At 42.8% G+C, this 26,688-nt stretch overlaps 1 protein-coding gene across 5 annotated transcripts in view; it reads left to right on the forward strand.

The window, feature by feature from the left end:
• The window catches only part of LOC119650063 (SOX domain-containing protein dichaete), a 167,155-nt gene that overhangs the window by 11,774 nt on the left and 128,693 nt on the right, over positions 1-26,688 (forward strand). For all 5 annotated transcript variants that reach the window (XR_005249231.1, XM_038052558.1, XM_038052556.1 and 2 more), the window contains one exon: positions 21,718-22,339. The gene's annotated coding sequence lies outside the window, so the exon portion shown is untranslated. The remainder of the gene's footprint in view (positions 1-21,717; positions 22,340-26,688) is intronic.

The following is a 26,688-nucleotide window of genomic DNA, read 5'->3' on the forward strand; positions in this document are numbered from 1 at the left end:
CTTTATGTTAGCAAATCATTATGTTAGGAAGGCATTTGGTTTTACTCATTTCAGTCGTCTGATCATATTAAAGATATAAGTCAATTTTCGAACTTCGGTATTTTCATGTGATAGTAGTCGATGGCTATGCTTAATTGTTTGGTCTTTGATGACTGCACTAACCAACAGCAGTTTCAAGTCCCTACGCAGATCCTCATTCTGAATAAACCTGTCTAAACACCTTATTGTTTAGCGTTTATTTGCCCTTCAGGTTTGACTCTTTGACACAGTCCCAGAGCTGGGTGCCCTGCGTCCAAATGGGCCCTAGGATCTGCTTATAAATTATTAACTTGTTGTCGACGGTCAGCTGGGAATTCCTCCGCAATAGCCAGTACATCTATCTATCTCTCTAACATTCAGCTTGTCCTTCTTTCTTAGGATGTGTCTTTTCCAGCTGAGGTTAGCATCGAGTGTATACCTAAATATTTAACCTCGGTCGCCTGTGACATATCTTTTCCGTTTCTGACTCTCTGGTTTGTTTGTAAAGGTTTTTTTTTGTAGATTTTCCTCTTTGTTTGTGAAGTTCCATTTGTTGACTCATTCTACAATGTTGTTAATAGCTGTTTGTAGCTTTATTTTTGCTTCCTCAGTTGATTAGATTTATATGTGGTAAGGATAGCAGTGCCGTATACTGAAATGCATTTTTCATTGTTTAATCTATAACTGAGTTCAAAAATAAGGGGACGGAGGAATTGGAGGCATCGAATCGACTTCAAAAAATACTCTCAACCTTAACAATTTTCACATTTTGATATAATGTACGTTGGAGTTGAAAACGGCTAAATTAACCATGCACATTGACTACGGTTCACCACAAGGGGGAAGTTATCTTAATCAGCAAGAATTAGTTAACTTAATCAGCAAAAATTAGATATCTTATCCTAATCAGCAAAATTAGATGCCTGGAAGCCAACATTACCATCTTTAGCAAAACCTAGTACTGCGTAAGACCCTAAAATTCTACCCTGCACTTTATAAATCGGTGGGGGTTTTAAGCCCGTTTCCTCCTTAAGCTGCGCGGAAATAACATTTTGAGTTTTCACAATCTTTACAATCAAATCAGGAGGATGTTGCTGCTTAGAATGGCAGTCGCCGTTTGCTGTCGGAGCCAGGAGAATGACGCTTGATTGTCATTCTAGCTCAAAAGATTCTACCGAAGGTTGCCCGATGACAGTGATAGTAGCACCGGAGGAGGGAGCCATCGCCACAATTCTTTTATGCTCCAAAATCCCGATGATGGAAGAACCAAATAGCACAACAAAATCCGTAGCAACCTCAATGATTTGGGACTCTGTCTATATTCCAGTACTATAAGCGTCTATTAAGCCGTAGATAGATAAATTGCTCACTGATTGCATGAGAGCCACTCAATATATACCATTTACAAGTAAAATTAATTCCAGAAATTGATTTTTTCCTTCATATCTATTTGGAAAAGAGAATATGCTAGGAGTGCACGCCCTTTAAATCCCTAAGATCGACATCTTGCTCAGGATTCATCTAAAGACACCTACAACAGCCTGTCTCATTGATACAAGGAAAGCTTTTGACTCCGTATGGCAATACGCATTAGTCTATAAACTCAATAATATTCTAAATTTTCATTCGCGCCTCTACAAGCTAATGTTGAGCTCCCTAGATGGTTCTCTCCTCTTCTTCTTATACCAGCCTTGCTGAAATTCCACAAGGATCCATCCTCTCTGCAACCCTTTTCTTTGCTCTTCTCAGCAAACATTGCCAAGCCCGTTCCTAACCGCAATCCCATCAAGATTCTCCAATATGGCGATTAACCCATAGTTTACACCTGCACCAATAACATAGGATGCGAACAGGTCCTTTAATTCCATACTTAGACGAGCTTTACCGATACATTATCAAGTGAAAACTAACCCTAAACCGATTATGTTCGGCGGGAATAGGATGAGAATGATTGCGAACTGACGTCAAGAATCAATCTCTAACTTTCAGTTAGATTCCCATTCCTAATGCTAAATAAGTTGAATGCTTAAAGGTCACCATCGCCCCCAACTTATCCAACATCCCCATGTTAACAAGGCACTAAACGCGCCTTAAAATCATTATATCCTATCCTTCGGTTCAATGAACCCACTCTACAAAACATTTTCTGTTAAATTAGACCTTTGAACACTTTCGGATTCGTCTTCCGGAAAGACGTCTCCCCTAGACATATTCTACGACAATGTATCCGCATATTTAAAAAGACGATGGTGCGAGGCACATATCTAACCAGATCCTCTACGGTTCCTCGCAAACACCGTGGATCGATGCCGTGATGGCCAGATACGCTGTGAAATTCCTAGAAAGGTGTCAGTCACAAGATCGCCAGGGAATATTTCCTCCATAAAAGCAATTCCCGCTGCCCTTTATTCCTTGTAATAGTGATAGCCGTCTGTTCGACTGAGGAGGCCCTCTATACCAGTCGTCACTCCCACTCTCAACACGCCCCTTCGCCCAAGCAAAATTACTCAAATCGTTCTTACTCCCCTCTCCTTCCAATCACCAATTCCTATCCCATCCGTCACCAGCCCCCTCCACAACCACCTGCCCAAATAAACCACCAATAGTGATTAGAGGTTTTTTTATAATCTAGAGGTAACCCATCAAGTTGCTATCAACATATTAAACTCTATTAATTTAACCTGCAGCATGCCAAAGACTCTCCATACCTCCTGGAAGCAAAGCTGGCAAAATTTCAGGACTGTCCTTATATATTTCTCGCCCAAGAGTCATGGATTCGTTTTAACAAAATCTACGGTATTGGACCAGTAAGGGGACTAGGGTCTTTTTCGATGAAAGATCCTTGAGACTGAGAGGCTGCGTCCTGACATCAAAATTGCTAGAAGCAACTATGATGAGACAATTCTGTTCCCAGGAGTTGCGATCAACTTACAGTACCAGGTTAATTGCAAGAGGAGAAATATTATAGTTGTCTCTTCTTACTTACCATGTGATTATTTGTGCTCTCCGCCAACGCAGAATTAAGTGGCCTTGAACTCTTGTTGGAGAAGTAGCAAACGCAAGCCTGGAGGAGAGAAGCTATTTGATTTTATTATTCCAGCTGGTCTGATGACCGCGAACGTAGGGTGCGGCTCTAGTTTTCTGGGCTCAAGAAAAAAGGAAGTAATAGACCTTTCAATCTGCACTTCAAAGTAGTTACAGTCGATTAGAGACTGACGAGTGCTAAATGGAATCTCACCCCCAGACCGCCGTTACTTAGAATTCAATCTGACAATTGCAAGCGAACAGTCTGTAATACACAGACGGAGTCCTAGGAAAATGCATTCGCGAAGTTCAATCAAATTCTTTGCAACAAAGTTCAACTCCCTAAGTGACTAAGGACTACTTTGGCGATAGAAGATCAATTGAAAACTATGAATTACACAATTTTGAGTCCCAAGCAGTAAAACGGTTCTGTGGTCGAATCGAGACTCAAGAAATCAACGAGACGATTGTTGTAAAAGCAATAAAAATGAAGATTGGTTACACTTCTGGAACTCACAGCGCGAATACGAACCCGTAAAACGATCAAAGTGAGATTCATTTAGAGCATATTATGATGAACTGGAAGGAGAAAGAGAAAATTCTGAGCTGTGCAGAGTCCTTCATAAAGATGAGTCGGCCAAGTTGGACTCTCGTAGAAGACCAGAGTTTATCCAGACTCTTTTAGAAGTAGACCACCTGGGAGAGATATTAGAAGTGGGCAGGGGAAAATCGGCGGTTTCTACACACCCCTCAACATGGAGGTATTGCAAGAGGAATTGGAATACGCCTTGAGCGGTTGTTGCTAATTAAAAGACGAGAGCTGCTACACTATCTTTTGAATACTTCAAAGTACCTGGCATAGATAGCATCTATTCAGCATCCTTGAAAGGAGGACATTGAGCACTTAGAGCAACTACTAAGAAATATTTTTCGAGGAAGTCTTGCTCTGAGCCACGTCCCTATCTCTTGGCACAATGTTCTTCATACCTAAGTCTGAAAAGGATGCCTATTCAAATCCGTAGGTAAATCAGCTTAAGATCATTTTTACTGAAATGCCTGGAGTGATTGGTTAAGCACTACATTGGCAAGAAGGCGCTAGAGTTGCACCCACTAAATGGAAACCAACACGCATCCCATCGTCGAAAATCCTGTGAGTCTGCTCTTCACTCTTTGGTTTCAAAAATAGAGAACGCAATCCTGAATAGCAAGTACGGGACGGGGGTTTTCATGGACATTGAAGGTTCGTTTGATTGTGCTCCTTTCCAAAAGCTCTATGATGACGCCAGAGACCTTGGTGTTGATGAAACTTTAATTGAATGGATCTACACTGTACTAACGCAGAGATTCCTGTATGTTGATGTGGGTGTTGATCGCTACTTAATAACAGAAGCGATGAAAGGTTGCCCCCAAAGAGATGTCCTGTCGCTGTTTCTGTCGTTCTGCCAACGCTCAAGCTTATGCGGATGATGTGACTGTGCTAGTTGTTCGTCGAGATCTCAGAACAGTGTGCAGAAATACACAACCCACCGGTGATTTGATTCACAGCTGGTACATCAGGCATGGACTTTCAGTGAATCCAAATAAAACTGCAATGGTATTATTTACAAAAAGGAGGAAACTGAATGGTCTATGCCTTACAGAGATGAGGGGTACAACTCTCCAGTTCTCCGAAGAAGTGAAATATCTGAAAGTATTCTATTGGAACAAACATGTGGAGGTAAAAACGGAACCAACTCTAACAGCCTATAAGGTGTGTAGGCAGACCCTTGCATCGAAATCGGGACTTAGACCTCAGCAAGGAATTGTGAATCTGGATGCGGCTGGTACCATGGATATATTGAAGTGTGCTACCCCGAGTGATTAAACATGCAATAGGGCCTGGAGCAGGAATCTACCTTTCGAATAAAAACGGGAAGTAAGCTTTCCCCTCGGGACAGTATCCAAAGGTCTTTTGGGCTGAAGTTTATTCGATCACAGGGGCGGCAGCCTGGGTGATTGACAAGCGATTGAAGGGCGGGCTTGCAACAATCTGTAATAATAGTCAAGCTGCATTGAGGCATTGAGCAGTCTTTTGATTACTTCAAAAATCATTGAGGAATATAGAAATAGATTAAACTCTGTTTCTAGATTCAATACGGTGGAACTACTCTCTGTACCAAGCCATTGGGATATAAGGGAAATGAAATCTCGGGTACTTTAACAAAAGAGGATTCAATTTCCCCCATTCCCAGTCCGAAGACAGCAATCGGAGTGTTGGTAACATCGGCTAATGCTGCTATCAAAAACTGAGAACAAGCTTCCCATAATAGCAAGTGGTTGAGCCCTAATGCTGCAAAACACACCAAATTTTTCTTGTCAGAACCAAACAAACATACTGCGAAGTTTAACCTGTCGAAAAATAGGAAGACTGACAGAGTCGTTGTAGGCATTCTAACTGGTCATAATTCAGAATCTACGGAACATTTTCTATGTGAGTGCCCCGCGTATGGACGCATGCAACATCAAATTTTTGGTGCCGATTTGTTCCAACTACAACGGGTAGCATCACATCCACTAACAGAGATCCTGCGATACATAAATGAATCCGGGATATTCCGTTAACTGGTAGGAAGCAGAACTAAAATTCTGTTCAGCCGATCGAGTTGAAATTTTTACACATCACCAGTTTTCGCACATCACGATTATGCATTTTTGTTTATAATTTCTCATTTTTTTCCGTCTTTTCAATGAGAAATAGACAACAACTCCGCCATGATTGGTAAAGTAAAATTATAATTGCGGTCAGGACGATAGAGGGAGGTGTACAGAATACGTTTAAAATGTTGGTTCTAGATCACTGTAAATAGAGATAGACTTCTCACCAGCCGAACATCTTTTTTTTTGAGAGGAACCCACTTTGACCGCACAAAGAAAAACAAACGAATATCAAATTCGTAAGTTAAAAATGTTGTATCTTAACTCAAGGCTTCAATAATAGCATATAAAAAGATTGAAGATTACATTTTTTGTTGCCAAAAGAAAATCCAAAAAAAAATCTAAAATATAGAGCGTCACATAGTAGAATCCCCTTAAGAAGAGAAAAGAACTATTTTTTTAGGACAAATTAATTATTTTTCAAGACAAGTTAACGATCTGTTAAGTGAAATTTATAGTCTGCCCAATGAAAATATCGCGAATAAAATACTAATTAACAATTAATTAATGATTTACGTTCTTCTAAATAATAACATGAATGCTTTTCCAAGTTCAAAAATTTATTTTAATAGTTTTTTTTTTCAATTTAATGCAAATCGATTCCAGTCGCTATAATTTCGTAATTGCATCATCATGTCTATCTAAAAATTAGAACAATCTGATGGTGATACATTTTCAATCTCTAGTTGAATCAGGACCTGGAGTGTATGTTCTCATGAATCATCTGTCAAGCCTTCGCGTGCGTGTCCTTTTATTTACAAAAAAACCTTCCAATTGGGTTCAGCATTGAGGAGTAACACGGGGGCAAGAATAGAGGCAATAAGCCAGTAGCTTGTATAATTTCAGTGACTTCTCGATCTTTATGAGCAAGTTTTCGTACCATTTCCCTGATGAAGCGGCAGAGCCTTTTTCCATTGCAGATTTCATTGGTTAATATTTTGTGTTGGACAATTTTATCGCGGTGATAAGTATCACATGGTGCCCCGGTATTATAGGTAATACTACTTAAGCTCGAGGGTTGTTCTTTGACCGAACCTGGCGACATGGAAGGTGTATGTTAAACCACACCTGACACCTTCTTTTTGTTCACCAAAATTTTCCTTTTGCAACTTTTGTAAAAATTGATTTTGCGTTTTCTTTTTCAAATTCTACCAAAAACCGTCAGTTTGACTTTGAACTGCCTCACATCGGTCTCAAAAGCTTGTTTGTGAAAAAGATACAACAATCCCATTGCAGGTTCAAAAGCTGGCCGATCTCTTCGAGCCAAATAAAATACTTCTCCATTACCTATACCGATCCGCTAATCAAAATGTATTGAATCTACGCTAATTCAAAAATGTACATAGATAGTATTACAAAGTTGAATATAAGGAAAAAATGTCAATGATTATTTTATTTTTAAATATATGAAGTTATATATATAATAATGAGATAGGATTGAGAGTCGCAAAGCTTCAAAACATTTTCTAGGCCTCAAAAACCTTTTTAGTTTAGCTCCAAATCATAAAATTTTATGGTAATCTAGACCACAACCTCTTATTATTATTAGGAAAGTTTTATCGTGTCAAAATTGTCTCTTTCATAGATTCATAGATTTGATATATGAAATCTTTCATGTCTGAAGGATCGAGCTTCCGAACTCCAATTTGTTAATGATGGAAAACGATATTCATTCGTCTGTGGAGTATGGCAAATAGAGTTGGACTGAAGATGGATGTCGCTTTCGCTACCTTGTCCTAAATCTGGAAGTTCATTTTTCTCAACGTCAAGATCAAGTTGAGGATGTTCAGTGCTAGCGTTCTTGCTGTGTTGCGTATGGGAGTAGCAGATGGAATGTGAGCACCGTTGTTACTAGAAAGCTGCAAACCTTCGTGAACACCTGTCTGCGTCGAATCATCAGAGTACGCTCGCATTATACTATTTGAAACTAAGAACTTGCTCGACGCACCGACCCGGCACCCGTACGCACCGTGATCAGAAGATGCAAGTGGCAGTGGATAGGTCACACATCAAGGAGAGGCGACAATTGCATTGCTAGCTACGTTTTCCCCAAGACTCAGACGAATGGGTCGCCCCAAGGACACTTGGCTAGGAATAGTAGGCAAGAAGTTCGCCAATCTCAGAAAATCCTGAAGGAGATAAAGCACATTTCAACCAACTGCGACCTCTGACGCATATGTGTGGTTGACGCACTACGAGGTTAGACAATTAAGTAGTAAGACTGATTTTGTTGCCGCGCTTGTGGTAAACCTGGAACTTTCAAATCCCCTTGCCCTTTCTTGGCGTCCGTTCCCTCTCCATTGATATATTCTATATTCACCACCGCTCTACCTTGTTTAGTTCGCCTGCTACGTCGTGTTGAATAGACGTGTGTTGGTGGTGCTCGTCAGGAAAATGAAGAAACGAAATCTAGAGCAACGCGACGCGATAAAATGTTGCGCCCGATTTGGCGAAACAGCTTCAGAAACGTACGCTAAAACTGTAAAAATGCATGGTGGTTTCGATGGCATAAAGAGTTTAAGAAGGGGGCGTGAAAGACGAGGCGCGGAATGGGAGACAAATCGTGGTGCGGACTGACACGAATGCGCACCGTGTGCGCGCCCTAATCCGTGAAAATCTGAGTTTAACAATTCAAATGTTGGTCTCGGAACTGGGTGTGAACCGTGAAACAGTCAGACAAATTTTAACAAACAATTTCGGGATGAAAAAGTTGTGCGCGAAGATGGTTCCAAAGAACCTTTCAGAGGAGCAAAAGCAGCAACGAATGACCGTCGCAGAAAACTGTTTGGAACAAGTGGAAAACGATACCACGTTGCTTGATCGAGTTATTACAGGCGGTGAGAGCTGGTTTTTCCAATATGACGCGGAAACCAAACGCCAAAGCTCACAATGGTTGTCTCCGCACGCCCCCTGCTCGAAGAAAGCTGGCATGAGCAAATCCAAGGTTGAAAACGATGAATATTACCTTTTTTGATAGCCCTGGAATCGTCCACAAAGAATTTGTTCCTCCGGGGCAAACCGCAAATCAAGTCTACTATCGCCAAGTACTTGAAAGATTGCGAAAACGAGTCAACAGGGTGCGCCTAGACATTGCTCGTAACTGGATCCTTCATCCCGACAACGCGCCGTGCCACACCGCCCTCAGCGTGTGCCAGTATTTAGCATCTAAATGGATCGCCGTGACGCAACAGCCGCCTTATTCGCCCGAAATGTCATCCTGTGACTTTGTTTTGTGCCCTAGAACAAAACCGGTGGTCAAAGGAACCCATTTTGAATCAATTACTGACATCCAAACAGCCGTGACGAGGTACTCGCGGACATCCCAGTCGAAGCGTTCCAGAAATGTTGGGAAGAGTGGAAAACGCGCTGCAATCGCTGTATAGCTGCCCAAGGGGACTACTTTGAAGGGGAGGGCAGAGTTGTAGACTAATTTTTAAATACACGGTTTTCATGGAATCAGTCTCATTATTTAATTGTCTAACCTCGTATACCCCAGCAAGGAGTAAATGGCAATTATATTTCCATAGCATGCTTCATCCGCTGCCAATGCAAATCGGCTGAAGTGGCCGCAACAGATTGTGGCGAAGCAGCTTTAATAAAGGGAGCCATCATCATCATCAACGGCGCAATAACCGGTATCCAGTCTAGGCCTGCCTTAATAAGGAACTCCAGACATCTCGGTTTTGCGCCGAAGTTTACCAATTCGATATCCGTAAAAGCTGTCTGGCGTCCTGACCTACGCCATCGCTCCATCTCAGGCAGGGTCTGCCTCGTCTTCTTTTTCTACCATAGATATTGCCCTTATAGACTTTCCGGGTGGGATCATCCTCATCCATACGGATTAAATGACCCGTCCACCGTAACCTATTGAGCCGGATTTTATCCACAACCGGACGGTCATGGTATCGCTCATAGATTTCGTCGTTAAGTAGGGTACGGAATCATCCATCCTCATGTAGGGAACCAAAAATTCTTCGGAGGATTCTTCTCTCGAACGCGGCCAAGAGTTCGCAATTCTTCTTGCTAAGAACTTAAGTCTCCGAGGAATCCATGAGGACTGGCAAAATCATTGTCATGTACAGTAAGAGCTTTGACCCTATGGTGAGACGTTTCGAGCGGAACAATTTTTGTAAGCTGAAATAGGCTCTATTGGCTGACAACAACTGTGCGCGGATTTCATCATCGTAGCTGTTATCGGTTGTGATTTTCGACCCCAGATAGGAGAAATTATCAACGTCTCAAAGTTGTATTCTCCTATCCTTATTCTTCCCGTTTGACCAATGCAGTTCGGTGTTGTTGATTGATTGGTTTTCGGTGCTGACGTTGTCATCACCTTTGTCTTGCCTTAATTGATATGCAGCCCAAGATCTCCCGCCGAATGCCGCCTGCTTAATCTGGATGAGGGCAGCTTGAACGTCTTGGGTGGTTCTTCCCATGATGTCGATATCGGCAGCATAGGCCAGTAGTTGGGTGGACTTAAAGAAGATCGTACCTCTTGCATTTATATCAGCATCACGGATCTCTTTCTCGAGGGCCAGGTCAAAGAGGACGCGTGATAGTTCATCCCCTTGTCTTAGACCATTGTTGCTATCGAATGGTCTTGAGAGTGATCCTGCTGCTTTTATCTGGCCTCGCACATTGGTCAGGGTCAGCCTAGTCAGTCTTATTAATTTCATCGGGATACCGAATTCTCTCATGGCCGTGTACAGTTTAACCCTGGCTATGTTGTCATAGCCGGCTTTAAAGTCGATGAAAAAATGGTGCAACTGATGTCTATATTCCAACACCTTTTCTATCGCTTGCCGCAGAGAGAAAATCTGATTTGTTGCTGATTTCCCTGGTATGGGCCAATGATGTTCTGGGCGTATGGGGCTATCCGGCCTAGCAAGATAGCGGAGACTCAGTAACGTAATACCTCTATAATTTCTGCACTGTGTGATATCTCCCTTTTTATGTATGAGATAGATAATGCTTCGTTGCCAATCGTCAGGCATTGATTCGTTGTCCCATACCGTGAGCATCAGTTGATGAACCACTTGGTGTAACTGATCGCATCGATATTTAAGGGACTGTTTCTCCTATGCATCGTGGTGGCAGTATTTGTCCGTCGTCATCAGTTGGCGGGACCTCCAACTCGCCGATGTTCTGGTGGTTCAGCAGCTCATCAAAATACTCAACTCTTCGCTCCAATATGCCCATTCTGTCGGAAATCAGATTTCCCTCGGCAGGATGAACATCGAGGTGTATAAGGCTTCACCCTGAAGACTTGTCGGTAAAACTTCCGCGCCTGGTGCGGTTGCTCCCTTTACTTTTCTAGTTCACAGACTTGTTGGCTCTCCCAGGTTTCCTTTTTCCGTCTGCTAAGTCGTTTCTCCGCTCGACGGAGTTCGTGAGAAGTCTCTGCGCGTGCCCGCTTTCTTTGATAATGCAACATTACTCGGTATGCGGCATTCTTCCGTTCCGTTGCTAGCTTACATTCATCGTCAAACCGGCCTTTCCGACTCCTCTTGCAGCTGGGGCCAAGTATGTTTGTGCCCATATCAATGATAACGTTCTTCAGGTGATTGTGAAGATCATTTGTTGATGCTTCATCTCCAGGATCTCTGTTGACTGCGGTTATTGCGGCATCCATTTCCCTCTTGTAGGTGTCGCGAAGGGCTGTGTTGTGGTTGGCTTCCGTGTTAACTCTCCCCTGATTGTCAGACGGGCTTCTGAGTGGTGCTGTTATTCGAGCTCGGACCACCATGCCAACGAGATAGTGATCCGAGTCTATATTGGCCCCACTATATGTTCTGACATTCATCAAGGCTGAGAGCTGGCGGCGTTCAATCAACACGTGGTCAATTTAGATGAAAGTGGTCCCGTCTGGAGAGGCCCATATGTGTTTGTGGACCGTTTTCCAGGTTCTTCCAACAACCATTTCATGTGACACTGCTAATTGAATAATCCGCAGTCCGTGATCATTTCTATTTTCGTGTAAGCTATGGGAGCCAACGTATCCCCAAGTATGATTTTGATATCATATCTGGGACAGGCTTCGAGGGTTCGTTCTACTACCTCGCAGAAGGTATCCTTCTCCGACTCTGCAATCTCCTCTGTAGGGGCGTGAACGCTAATGAGGCTTATATTTCTAAACTTGCCTCACAAGCGCAGAGCGCATAGCCATTCGCTTATGTTTTCAAAGCCGATAACTGCAGGTTTCATTTTTTGGCTGACTAAGAAACCTACTCCGAGTACATGGTTTACTGTATGGCCACTATAATATATGGTGTAGCGGCTCTTCTCCAGGAAACCGGTCCCTCTCCAACGCATCTCCTGTAACTCTATTACATCAGCCCTATATTGGGACAGGGTATCGGCTAGCTGCTCAGCAGGTTAATCTCTGTACAGGGAGCGCACGTTCCAGGAGAAAATGCGCAAATCGTTCTTCCTTTGTCGTTGCCGGGTTCGTCGTTGTGTTATTCGTCCAGTCCGCGGCTTTTGTTGTGCCTTCGTAACAAGTTGTTTTCCGTGTAGGGTTGTCAGCCCTACCCAACCCCCAACCTGGAGGACCAGTTGGTGCAATTTGTCCCGTTTTTAGGCGCAGGAGACTCGCCTTCATCTTTCTCCGTCTGCTCCCAGCGATCACCACGTGGAGATGGGAATAGGGTTTGGTAGTAGAGCTGTTGGTATTGGTTTAGCAGGCATTTCCCAGGTTTTATGCTCCATCGTGGGTACTAATCCACGTTTCGCCCTGGGACCTATACTACCCTTTGACCCGAGAGCAATGCCCCTGGCATTTGTGGCACCTAGACGTCTAAGCACTCCACGATTAGAAATTTCCTCGCGGTGCAATCCATTACAGAAGCCCGACCCAGTTTCCAAACCAGACGGCTTTCGCTGATTATCCTTAAATTTCTATCGCTCATTTTTGCTAGTGCATTTTATAGTTAACTGTCTGGTATGGTGATAATTCTCACTGGTCATCTTGCTTAAGTCCGTGCAATAACATTCCCACAGAAGCGGAAGAAATTATGATACGAATATAATACGAAATAAAAGAAAAAAGAAAATATGAGGGAAATTATTAATATGTATGTGACGCGACACTTCCACAAAGCCTTTACACAAAAACCATTCCACTACTTGCCAGTGCACAAGAAAATTTTATTTTTGCTGCCTCTGTAACGTTAACTTTGAATGAATTTCCACAGCTCACAGCTTCCTTTTGACTATATTGTTTTCAAGTATTTCGTGAAAAGCAGTCCTTCAGTGCGTTGTTGTGCGCAAAGAGCGAATCCATCCGAAAACATTAGTACAAAAAGCCATATCACTTCAAGAAAAAAGTTTTAGCGCTAAAGATAAAACAGAAGAAACTCCCAAGTAAATATGTAACGCGGCTGAGCGTTTTAGGAATTGTCGGGAATGCACTAAGGCTTTATCCTCTCAGTAACGCAGAAAGCAGAAACAGGTGGGAAGAGAACAAAACCTGTTAAATGCGACGCCTGCTGGTAGTAACCCAAGGACGTACTCCGCTTCCCACTTACGTAACTACCAGGTTATTATGAAATTGGCTACGTCATGTTCCAAAGCAAAACTGGATGGCAGCCAGGACCTTCGTCCCATGCACATATGAACACACAGTCATACATGGACTCGTAGGTGAAAGAAGCAACTTCAAAGGGTAGATGGTGGAGATTGTTTTGCGCCCTTCCCACCGCCACTCCGCCATCATGCACACGTCGATAATAAGCATTCATACTCATTAGTACCTGAAAAAAGGAGTTTCGCAGCCAAATACTTAACGAAGCGTGGCCGGAAGGGAAAATATGTCGATAATAAAATATTCAAGGAGCAATGGGGTTTATTACATTGCAATCGACCTGTTTTTCCACACACATACCCGCCATAGTCAAGGCGGTGGAAAAGACTTTGAAGAATTAAACCTAATTTATGTCGAAAGAGCAGCCATTGAGGTTACATAACAGCCCCTAACACGGCCCATTACAATGACAACGTGTCCGTAGACAATGGGGACATGATGTTAACGCACCTGCCTCGTTTGAATTTCTTATTCACCAAAAATATGACTCAATCACACAAGAAACTCCGAGAAAGAAGATACAAATTGATAAAAATGGTCAGGTTCGCTGTGGGCATTGGTATATCGTCCACCGTGACCAATGCGCTCGGCCTATAATGCTACATGCATAATTTCTGTGGCCACGGTATACAGTCCAGAGCCATTAAAACATGAAAATATTAATTAAATGATTAGTCACGATTCGTTGAAAAATTACTAAGAAAATCGCTCAACAGGAAAAAATGATGAATGTATTCCTCTTTAGATTTGTTCTTTTCCGAGATAATCCTTGAGAGGTGGAAGAATCTTTGCATGAAAAAATCCAATTAATTTCACTAAAGAGTACAAGCGAAGTCGCATCAAAACAAAGACATTTCGCGTAAGATGGAGGCGTCAAAGCAGATCTGGTCCCTTTGCATCTTTTCTATTCAACTTAATTTGTTCTTAACGATTCGTTGACAGTTTTCACAAAAGATTACGATTAATTCGCGGAGCAGATAAAAAAGATACAAGACAGGTATGTGGATGCTAATAACATAAAAGTGCCGAGAATAAATAATATTTATATTAATCGGACTATGTAAATCCAGTGGCTGTTGTGATAAGAAATTTGTGAAAAATTGCGATCGAGGAAAAAGCCGTTGGTCACGGTTTGGAGAATATGAATTATTTCCATTTCTAGTGGAAACTGGTCGTGGGATTGATGCGATGGGAAAATTAAGCTGCGGATGCTGGGGGATTTGAAACTGGTGAAAAATTGCGCTTTCAGATTGGTCACGTCTAGCTACAAATTTCAGTCTCTAATACGAAATTGTGATCATCAATTATGGAATTCTAAGTGTCTGGATTTGATAATCCATTAATGATAAAATAGCGAAATTAAGTTTTCTGATTTATCGGAAATTTCGCTACGGGTCACTCTATAAATCTTTTTTTTTCATCGTTGGAAGGTGGAAAGGTTCAAAACCTACTGCGGGCTCCTGCCATACACTTATGTGAGACTTCTACTCACTAAAACCACCTCCTTCTTCTTCCACTCTCCCTAAGGGACTGCTATAAGCATTGCATCGTGGGGCTGGATCAGTTCTTAACTGCGGCGCATTATTGTTCGCTCCCTTTCTTGCTTTCTTCGCAGTTCTTCATGCCTTAGCTGTTCATGAATCATTTTCAGCTGAATTACCACTTGATGCCAAGCCTCCCTTGATTCCAACATAAACTCCGCTATATTTCCAGGTGTTAAGCGCCTGTCTGCGATCGCCTCCAGCCTAGTTCGGTGTGCAAGGTTTACGGACACTCAAATACAACATGCTTCGCATTCTCAGCCACATTACCACATCTTGGGCAGCATGGTGACTCGACGTGTCCAAATCGATGTAGATTAGCCCGATAACCTCCATGTCCACTTAAAAACTGTGTTAGCTCGTAGCTTAGTTCCCCGTGAATCCTTTCCATCCATCTTCAAATGTGTGGAATGATACGGTAGGTCCAAGGGCCAGTTTGTGCTTCGTTCCATCTCTTTTGCCGTTTTGCGATAGATTCCCGCCGTGCTAGTTGCCGTCGAAGTACAACAGACTCACCGATTGCATACATATTGTCGTAGAAACGCCGACCTTCATCCGCCAAGATGTCTATGGGGATTGCCCCTGCCAGTACATATGCTGCTTCTCCTGATGTCGTTCGATAAGCACTGCATACCCGGAGTGCACTTAGTCGATACGCCATTCCTAGTTTTCCGCAGTTTGATTTGTTTTCCAGAACGGTTGCCCAAACTGGAGCTGCGTAGAGTAGCACGGAACTAACTACCCTTGAAATAAGACGACGTCGACTTTGTCTTGGTCCACCAATGTTCGGTAGTACCCTCGAGATCATTACAGCGATGGAAGATACTTTAGTTGCAGAACATCCCATATGTTTTTTAAAGTTGAGTCTTTTGTCAATCATTACTCCCAAATATTCAAGCGACTCTTGTTAGTAAAGTGTTTTTTTACCAACTTTAATTTTCACCGTCGTGTCTTTCCTTCTTTTGCTGATTAGCACTAGTTCCGTTTTATGTTCAGCAAGTGATAGACCGGACTTTTTTAACCAGGAATTGATCTTGTATATCGCTTCATTTGCATAGATTTCGATCTCGTCTAAGCGTTTTGCCACTATTGTTACCCAGATATCGTCCGCGAAGCCAATAGTTGTCACGCCGTTAGGAAGGCGTAGCGTCAGCACTCCATTGTACATAATTAACCACAGTAAGAAACCTAAGACAGACCCCTGTGGTACGCCGCACGTCATTGGGAATAATTTCTCTCCATCGCCCGAGTCGCAATATAATCTTCTTCCAAGAAGAAATGCAACAACGATGCGTGCAATGTACTTTGGAGCCTGCAGTTTGGTTAGAGCCTCTACGATTTTCGTCCACTTTGCAGTGTTGAATGCATTTTTTACATCGAGTGCAGCATTTGTCATCTTGTATTGCAGCGCAAGCCAAGCCAGTCACCATGTTGATTGCATCGATGGTTGATCTCCCCTTTCAAAACCTGAATTGCTTGTCGCATAGGCCTCCTTCCTTTTCCACAACATCGAGCAGCCTGTTGTATAATACTCGTTCAAATACTTTACCAATGGTATTGACCAAACATATCGGTCGATATGAGGAGGGGTCTAATAATAAGGGAATAAGTATCAACTTTTGCAGCTTCCATTTCTCGGGGAATTCTCCTTCTCTAAGGCATACCGTAAAAACTTTGGCAAACATACGTGGTGCTTACCTGGCTGCCACTTTCAGGGCGATATTCGGGATTTCATCTGGCCCTGGGGTCTTTTGAGCCTCTATAAATCTGGAATACTAGCAAGAGGGTATAGCGATAACAAATCTTACTAACCGAATCATGGGTTTTGAATATATCGCCTCAACAAGCAATCCTAATGGCAAGACAGCCTCGTAATACCTTATTGGATATCTCCAGAAATAGTTCATTATTTGTAGGGTAGTGGTCCGATTTCGATGGTGATTCGTTACGCGGAATATTTAATCGAACTCATTTTTAAGTTGTTGAAATCTTACTAGATAAATTTACCTGTGACCTACGCTCCAAAGCCTTTTAATATTAGGTTGTTGCACATGAAATGGCCGATTTGGCAATCAAGTGAAGTTAGTTGCGCGATAAAGGTATACACGGCTCCCTCCGTGTTCACATAGAAATTGAGTTAGGTGGTAACTAACCTCACCGTGCCTTCGTTTGATCCATTTGGAGACATCTGGAATAATCTTGTTTGCCAGCCTCCGTTAGATGAATCATCCCATCTTGTTTGCCATTCCAAAATATATTCACTTCGTGCCAATTGCCGACAATAGATATAGGACTCCCCGATTGCATATGATGGGTAATAGAGGTGTCGACCCTCGTTCGCCAAGATGCCGATGGGAATCATGCCTGCTATCACACAAGCTGCGTCGTCTGAAGTTGTACAGTAAATACACGACATTCGCAATGCATTCAATCGGTATCGGGCTGCGATTTTTCTTCTATTTGCTTCCAACTTCAAAGACGGTGCCCAGACTAGAGCTGTATAAAGCAAGATGGAGCTGATAACTCTCGAGATCAGGAGCCGACGGCTTTGCGTAGGACCACCTATATTTGGTAACATTCTTGCCAACAATGTAACTACTCCGGAAGTTTGGTTGCTGAATTTTCAAAATAGGACTTGAATTTCAGTCTTTGGTCAACCATGTCTCTTAGATATTTAAGCGCTGGTTGCGCCTGTATAATATGTTCACCAATTCTGATCTTTATCGACGTCTGATTTCAAAAATTGCCTGTTGTTTGTTAGTACCTCGATCCTTGTGGAACCCCGCATATTGTTGTATACGTCATAGGTCCATCGTCCGAATTGCAACACAATATCCTCTCCCGCAGAAATTCCATGATTACGTGCACCAGGTTTTTAGGAGCGCCCAATTTGGCTAAAATCGCAATTATTCTACTCCATTTTGCCGCATTAAAGGCATTCTTCACGTCGAGAGCAACTACCGCGCAAGATTTATTGGCCTCCATTGCTTTTTCTGCAATTTCTGCCACGGTGCTGATGGCATTGACAGTAGATCTTGCCTATAGGAATCCGAACTGCCTGCCTGAGAGACCACCCCCCTTTTCTGTGATTGATACAAGCCTATTGAAGATGACTCGTTCCAAAAGTTTGCCGATGCCGCTTAGCAGGCATATAGGCCTACCAGACAAAGGATCACCCAAAGGTTTATTTGGCTTCGAAATTAGCACAAGCTTCTATGTCCTACACTCTTCCGGGAAAATCCCATCTATGAGGCACATCGTAAATGTTTCAGCAAACCACCTTGGAACTGTTTCGACGGCCACTGCCAGTGCTTTATTCGGAATGCCGTCTATTTTTGGCAGTCTTCTTCGCGGCTTACAGGACTTGTTCAGCAGTTACCTCGTGAATTTCACCGGAATCTACCTGGACAGTGGGTAGGTTCGGTTCACTTGAAACTTGTAGGAAGAGAGTGCTAATGATATCCCGCAGCAAATCAGGGTTGGTGATCGGCGGTGAGCGCTTACCCTTGATTGATGCCATAACTGCCTTGTATGCACCTCCCCATGGGTCGAAGTCTGCTTCCTTGCATAACCTCTTGAAGTGTTCAGTTTTACTTCTAGAGATGGCTGCTTGCAATTCTTTCCTCGCCTCCTTATATCGGTTGTGCAACTCTTCAGACTCATGTCGGTTTCTGCTACGTTGGCTGTGTCTTCTGGCTTGAAGGCAAACTTTACGAAGTTCTTTGATTTCGGCATTCCACCAGAAGTTGGGCATTCGTTTCTTGAGTACCGTGCGGGGGCATGGTAGCGTCCCATGCTTTTTGTATCTTTTCAAGAACCTGCCCTACCTTTTCTCGTGCATTTCCCACCGACATCTCTTCCTGCAGAAGTATTTGCTCGAACATTTCTTTATCAAGTTTTTTGGATGTTCAGTCCGATACTGCAGTTTTCTTGATTCGCTTTGCTCCTGTCGTGCGCTCCATCTGGAAGATGATAGCCTGATGGTCACTGTGTGTATATTCTTCGCTAACCTGCCATTGGAGATCATTAGATAATGTATCGCTAACAAACGTAAGGTCTATCACCGTTCCCATATCCCGTCTCCGAAAAGTATTGAGACCCCAGTGTTTGGCAGAACGACATTCAGACGATTTGTTTTGCGACTACCCCAATCTTCGGCCCAAGCTATTATTATTGGGTTGTGGCGGCTTGCTTCGGAAGCTAATTTTTCCACCATCAGTGCGAATTCATCTAGCGTGAGGCTCGGCGCAACTTAGCAGCTGAATATGTGAATGCCGCCTACCTTAGCTCGTGTGAATCCGTCTTCTGGCCTACTGCTCGTGTTTTCGATTGCTCGGTTTCCGCGAGTCCAGATTGCCGCTTCGCCACTTCTGTCTGATACAAAGACACCACTGTGGAAGTCTTTGCAATATTCACATATAATGACAACGTCAATTTCATTTTCCAGTATGGTTTGAGAGAGCAGTTTCTGAGCTGCCTGGCAATGGTTTAAATTCAGCTGGAGGAATTTCATTTGTGAAAAGCTGAAATCGCCGAACATTTGTAACTGCCTGTGATATGGTCGTCGTTACCCTCCTGTGTTTCTCTGCATAGCAGGCATTTAGGATTCGCATTGCACTCTTTGGCAATATGCACAACTTAGACCTATCGTACTTGTATGAACAGTTTCTTGAACTGTGTCCACATTGCAGGCATTTGAAACACCTCTTTGGCGATATATGTCCTCGCAGTCGACAGCTAACCCAGCCGGCGCGTATTTTGCCAACAGTAATAGGCTGTCTGTCTGTCCGTCGCACGAGCTTTTATCAGAAACGGCTATACCGATTGACACGAAATTTGGTGAAAAGGTGGGAACTATAAACGCCCAGACATGCATCCTTCTACGTTGAGGTTAAGGGGGGGGGGGGTCCCCATACATGCAAAAGAGCGGTGTAAATTTTCTTTCCCCGAATATAGTCATGTTGGGTATAAAATGTAAGATCTCGATTAGTATTTTTCGAAGCCGGACTTAGTTTTGACATTTGCTAGCAACGCGGGGAGTGGGAGGGGTGGAAAGCGATGATTTCTTTAACGGGCCCATTCTCAGAAACCCAATCTGAAAAAAAAATCATGAAGCTGCCTCTGTATGGTGTCCAGGCCTGAAAATACTCTCTATATCGATATCTGCTCATTTTAAGTTAATAATAGTATATTTCCATATTTTTGGGGAATTTGAGTAAAAACCCTTTTATCCCAGAGGTATAAAAGTTGGTAGTAGTATAGAATATAACATGAAGCATATTATCTTCAAGTTTGTTCAAAATCATACTATTCCTAACAAAGTTACAGTAGCTGAGAAGCTTAGGGCGCTTTTCCTAGAGATATATGGAGTTGAACTAAGAATAGTTCGTCCTTCTGAAATGAAAGTCTACATTGATGCAGAATATGTGGAATTTAGTTGTAGATTAGAACAGAATCCCATGCAGTTTTCAGCATCAACCTTAAATTCAACCCTCTTGAAGTTTGAAACGGTACAAAAGTGCATTATCGAAAGAGGGAAAGAATATTTTTCAAACTTCCATTAAAGTCGACAATAACTAGCTTACAATGTAGGAATTGGAAGTGGAAGTCATTGCCTTTGGAAGAGAACCCTCGACGCCTATATCGGTTTGCGGGTGTCGACTTCAAAAGTTAGCCACCTACATGTGGGCAGTAATACCCAGGCCCTTCTTTTTGTGTGAATCACAATGATAAGTGTGATATTAATGCCTGGATAGTTGTGACTACCGATCATATGCAAACAGTGCAAGAATACTTAAGATTCTTTATTCCCCTCCTCTAAGGCTTAACACTTAGTAAATCAGATACCATTGAACTATTGAAAATGTATAAGAACCGTAAAATTTCTACTCGCCCATTTAAAGCCTGCAGAAGTCAACATTTAAGATGCAGGTAACTTATCATGAAAGAAGAAGAAGAAGAAGAAGAAGAAGTTTTGATGCCATTTCTGTGTGTTATATAAAAGGTTGGACATTTCCTTCATATGGGACCCTATGCCATTGACATTTCCTATTGTTTCAAGCAAACTTCTAAGCACCTGAGTACTTCAGGTAATAACCCACCAATTTTAGGGTCATTTCCTTACACAAAAAAGCTCAATTTCTCTGTTAAAGCCATGCATTGTGTTATTGTTATGAATTCAAAGCGACATTACAATTTGTTAACAAATTATCCAAATTCGTTAAGGTCTAATGACTTCAACCGGAACCATTTTGTTAATCTTTTTTATACCTGGGAATGTAAAAACGGAGCATCACATGTTGAAGTTCGCCATCAATCTCGTTTGAAACGATGATTATTAGTTCCAACTTGAGTGCATGTCGCACAAAGCGTGGAAAATTGATCCAGTCAATTCCCAATTATATATGAAAAATTCGAAATTAGAGGGAAATAACGTACTAAGCTGTGTCTTCAACGAGGTTAAATCGTTTAACGCTCGTCTCCTATTGGAGATTATCAATGCATCTCCGAAATTTTTTCAATAGAATAAAATTTTCAGATATTTCCCCTTTATCTTTTCTCATAAGATGCAGGCAATTGTTCATTACAGAATCGGTTGGATTAAAATTTATAAATCCACCATACAACGGTTTCAATTAAGAATTGGAACGTATTATTATCGTAAAAAAGTTGCTTCCATAAAAATATCAACCATTTTGGATAATACCAAATTTTATAACCGAAATTTGTATTCAAAAATTTAGTCGTTCTTTCAAAACCGTCTGGAACATGATAATTTTTTTCATATTTTTTCCTTTCCTATTTTCAAGTAGTCAGTTGTGAAGAAAATCATAAAATATCGTAAAACGTGTATTTCAGGTGCAATAAAAATTATATATGCTACCACCATAAAGAAGGCAACTGTTGGGCAGCACGCAGAGGGAAGCCAGAGGCTATCCAGTGCTTCAAAACGAACTCGGCTGGAAAATACCACTCTATGCACTAAGAAAGCACTTCCAGAAGAAAAACATTCAAATACCCAATGAATGAGCAAGAAATTATCTCCAAAATTAATGAATGGATTCCATCTTGTGCAGAGGAGAATAGCCAGCATCTCATCTCTTCGGATTCCGATCCCATTCCATCCTATCCTCATCTGGTCGTCGTCTTATCCAACTGATAAAAAGCTTATATTATTATTGTGTATTTTGTGAATAAATTATTTCTTGCCGGAAAAACGTGAAGTGAATGAGACAGTTTTAGTGGTGCTTTGAGATAATAATACATACATAATACGACAATGATTTGAATTTGTGCGGTTTGAGTTTGTGTGGATTTCAATGTGAATAATGCCCAAACGATCACGATACTGCATAATTAAATTTGTGATAAAAGATAATAGTAAAGAGGCAGGAACTCAACAGTTCTAATAAAGGAAACATACGGAGGAAGAGCTGACATTCTGGTGGAACGTGTTTGAAAAGACAAACATCCAAATGGGGTAAGCGGTATTTTATTTGGAAAATAGATAGAATTGGTTAAATTTACATTAATTGGTTATCAATATCTTCTAACACTTTTTAATCTGAAAAGGAATTGGAAAACCTCGACTGAAAGTTTATGCGTATCTCTGCGGTTGACCTGGCACTGCATTCTTTTCAACGTTAAAGTATTTTCGCTATTATTTTCGAGTTATCACAATCTCGGCAGATGCCGGATTTTACCTAATAATAGCACTAAGTGCCAAGCATTTAGGCTCGGAGGACCCTACCTACTTAAAAATAAAGGGGCGCTGGGGGGCGGGGGGGGGGTGGCCGGTGGTAGGTCAATGGGAGAATCCGTCGAAAACACCCCGCAACATGTACTTCTGCATGGTCTGAACCAGACTATGTGAAAGTCCCCGGACATCAAGGGAAGCCGTGAGGTATTTAGGTACAATACCTGTTGCTGACAATATTATGGGAATTACAACCACCCGCTCGAGACGCCAAATTTCTTTGATTTCCCGAGCCAGTGGCTCATAGTTCACCTCCTTCTCCACGTATCTCCGTTCAATGTTGTTATTATGGGGGATAGCAACATCAATAATATACGCGAAGCGACCCGTCTTGTCAGCTAACAGTACGTCAAGCTTGTTATGTGGGGTATGGCGATCAGTCAGAACTTGCCGGTTCCAATACACGCTGTAAGCACATCTATCAACTAGTGCTTCCGGCTCATATCGGTAAACCGGAGATGTTCCCGTGATCAGCCCATTCTTGTATGCAAGGTTTTGATGGGTAACCTTACCTACAGCATTATGCCTGGTGATGTATTGCACCGGTGTCATAACAGTACAGTCAGAAATGAGATGGTCTAACGTCTCTAACGCCGAACCACACATTCTGCGCTGATCATTCTCCACCCGATGATGAGCTTTTTATAAGCTCGGGTGGCGACAACGCAGTCCTGAATGACACAGATGAACCCTCCCATCTCAGCAAAGAGCTCCCCAGCACATAGCCACCTGTTCGACAAATGCAAATCCACAAATGGTTTCCGCCATGCCAACCACGCCCCTACCTCCGATGCACGAGGCATGTTCATCCGCTCCACGGCAGACCTTGGGAGATGCATTCGGAATTTGGATATAGCAGTGCATATCCGCCGCTGGACGTTTTTCAGATCGGTCTTCGTCCACGGCAATATTCCGAATGCATAAGTCAGTGAAGGGATACCAAATACATTCAACGAGCTTATTTTATTCTTCCCCGAGAGATGCGATTTCAGCACCAGCTTTACACGTCGCAGGAATTCGTACAGCAGAGCATCCTTCAGGTGACCAACTCAAACATGGGCTCCTTGCAGAATTCCTGGGTACTTGTAGAAGTCTGTCACGGTCATAGCTTCGATATGGAGGTCACCAATGCTATGTCCGGCATGCGGCTCGTGATGACCTTTGCGGATGGCTTGGATTCGACACTTGTCTAATTCAAACTGCATCCGAATATCACGGCTGAACATGTCTATTATTCGCAACAGACTTCTAAGATGGTTGTTAGTACCAGCATACAGCTTAATGTCATCTAAGTACATCAAGTGTGTCAGTTCGCACTTAGCACGTAGGCCATATTTATTTGCCAAACCCTCTAGCTTCAATCAGTAGCCATGAAAGGGGATTCAGTGCCTTACAAAACCAAAGGGAACTCAACGAATCTTCCTGGAAGATGCCCCACCGTATACGGATGGGCTCTGAGGTATGAGCACCCTCAGATGTACGCACTGATAAGGTGGTATGCCACCCTTCCATGACTGTCACCAAAAACTTTATTAGTTTCGGATCAGTGCGATACAGATGTCGGACATCGATTAGCCAGACATGAGGGACGCTATCGAATAATCGATATAGCAACCAGAGAGGTTTCTTTGGCCTCTAGTTGCTTGTCCTACAACTACCGGGTCGATAATGAGTTGCTTTTTGCAACCCCTTCACCCAACTCGGCATCGCTAATGCTCCTCGGGCAAAATTGTGTTAATCTCGAGGTGCGCATTGACCCTTCCACTAATAACGGACGTTATGAATTTGTAGAGGGTTGGTAGGCAAGTAATCGGTCTTGTGTCTGCGGGGTCCTACACCGTGTCCTTCTTAGAAATAAGGTAGGTAATCCCCGCAGTGAGGAAGGGTGGAAATTCATCCGGCCGACTTATGACCTGGTTTATGCTGTGCGCCAACCGACTGTGTACGCTGGTAAATTTTTTATACCAGAAATTCTGCACCCGATCCAGTCCTGGGCCCCTCCAGTTCTTCGAGCTGTTTAATGAGCACTCTGTTGGGATTCGTTGAGAGTTCTGAAAAAACTCCACTGGTTCCTCGCGTATGCTGCATTCTGGACACGTCTGGAATGACTTTCACCTTACCGTCATAACCGATAGATAAGATAGAATTCCTGGAGTTGCTGCAGATGCATAGAGCCTGAGAATACCTGGTCTATGTAAAGGATCCATATCTGAGAATTCTATACACGCTCTTTGGAATTCGTCCCGAACCTCAACGGAAACCTCTGCTGGACAGTGGAGAAGAGTGCTTCGGCGAGTACTGAAACTGTTGCCTGCAGATCGGTGTGGTATTGTTGATGCCACCCCCGCTGCCCCCATCGACTCTCGGTCACCAGTTTCTCCGATGACCTCAAGTCGAACACGCTCCCTGATGGTGGCCGGGATTGTGTCGCTGCGAGTAATAAAGTGGTACTGGTCTGCGACCCGCTGCACAGCCACGTGCGCGAAATGCGGGAAACGCTCGACGAATCCCTGGTGCAACAAGAGGCGGTAAGATGTTGTACTCGCCCTTGCCGTTATTTCGTAATAGGAGCGGATAATGAAGAGGTTCACTTCTTCAGTCTATTTCATCCGGTGTCTACACGAACCTGCTGAAGTGGTCGCCACAGATTGTGGCGAAACAGCTGCAGCAGGCGGAGCTGTGCTCCTGGTCGTCGTGGCGCCTAAACGTCGAACCGTCCCACGACTAGCGGTTTCGACGCCATGCTGTCCATTACGGTAGCCCCACCCAGTCACCAAGTCAGACGACTCCCGCCGGTTATCCGTACCGGCCCTCAAATTTCTCCTTCTTCTCATTGGATGGATTTGCATTTTATAACTAACTGCCAGGTGTGGTGATAGCTTCCTCAGTGTGTAATCTGCTGGAGAGCAAAGTTCCTGTGCTTTCCTCCCCTACCTCCTGAGACGCTGCGATGGCGTGCAGCCATTCAGACTGAAGCTATCCATCCCTCCTTCTTTCACAACCGGGCGTGGGACTGGCTAGGGCGGAGTTCATATTATATTATTATATTTTCCAATATGCTCTAATCAACCGTCCTTGCTCAAAGATTGCCATCAGCTTCCTCCCGCTGACCCTTTTGCTTACTGCACACATAGTCACTTCATTTTGAAATCAGAGGTACCGATCGTGGCATTCCAGCTCCATAACCAGCTTTGCGTGAAGTAGTATTAAAATACCGAAACTCCCTGATTGCAATAAACCCCATGATACAGGGGGTAGTTTCTTGCCTTGAGCTAGCCCTAGAAATCGGTTCATTCCTTTATTGATTTGTTTACTTTTTCAATTTATTCCATGAAATTGATTAAAATAAAAATGAGATCTAATTAGTTATTGCCTTCCCCCCTTTGTGGAAAACAATAATTAATTTCCAGAGACTATGAAACTTCCCTTAAAGCGTTGGTTGATAGTATCTCCACTTTTATTGGACATATTTATCTTTTTAGTGGTTGATAAAAATAAGATAAACATAGACAGGGATGTGAAGGATTTTGGAGGGCAATCAGAACCTGACTTAACCTTAGTATCGAGGTTATCATTAATAACTTATGAGCGGTAACAGTCTATTATCCGAGTCGAGTAACAATCGATCTCAGGACTTTATGCTTTGGGTTCGAATACCGATTTCATCATGGAAATTTCTAACTTCTAACTTGATTCGTACACAAGTTGTAGTAGCTAGCAGTTACATCTATTATTGATCAAGATTTTTTTACCACCTTTTCGGTTGGATAGTATCTTAGTGACAGGTGCCGGACTACAATCCAATATCCGTCCTTAACTTTCCGACACTGTCGTCTTCACACCTCTCCGTGGACCGATCACGTTTTCCAAATTGGCAAGCCGAGCAGGGTGTAATTAGCGTTGTCCACTGAACCCTCAGAAATCATTTGGGTTTTTTCTCATAGTCGTTTACTTTCCACCTTACCTTCGAGTGGGCGCGTGGGAGTTCTTCTGACGTCCATACGCTCCACATTGCCTGCCCACTGTAGTTTTCGAATCTTAATATAGTTCCTCGTTCGTCGTATATTAGATAC

Source organism: Hermetia illucens, chromosome 2 (assembly GCF_905115235.1).
Source record: "Hermetia illucens chromosome 2, iHerIll2.2.curated.20191125, whole genome shotgun sequence".
Lineage (NCBI taxonomy): Eukaryota > Metazoa > Arthropoda > Insecta > Diptera > Stratiomyidae > Hermetia > Hermetia illucens.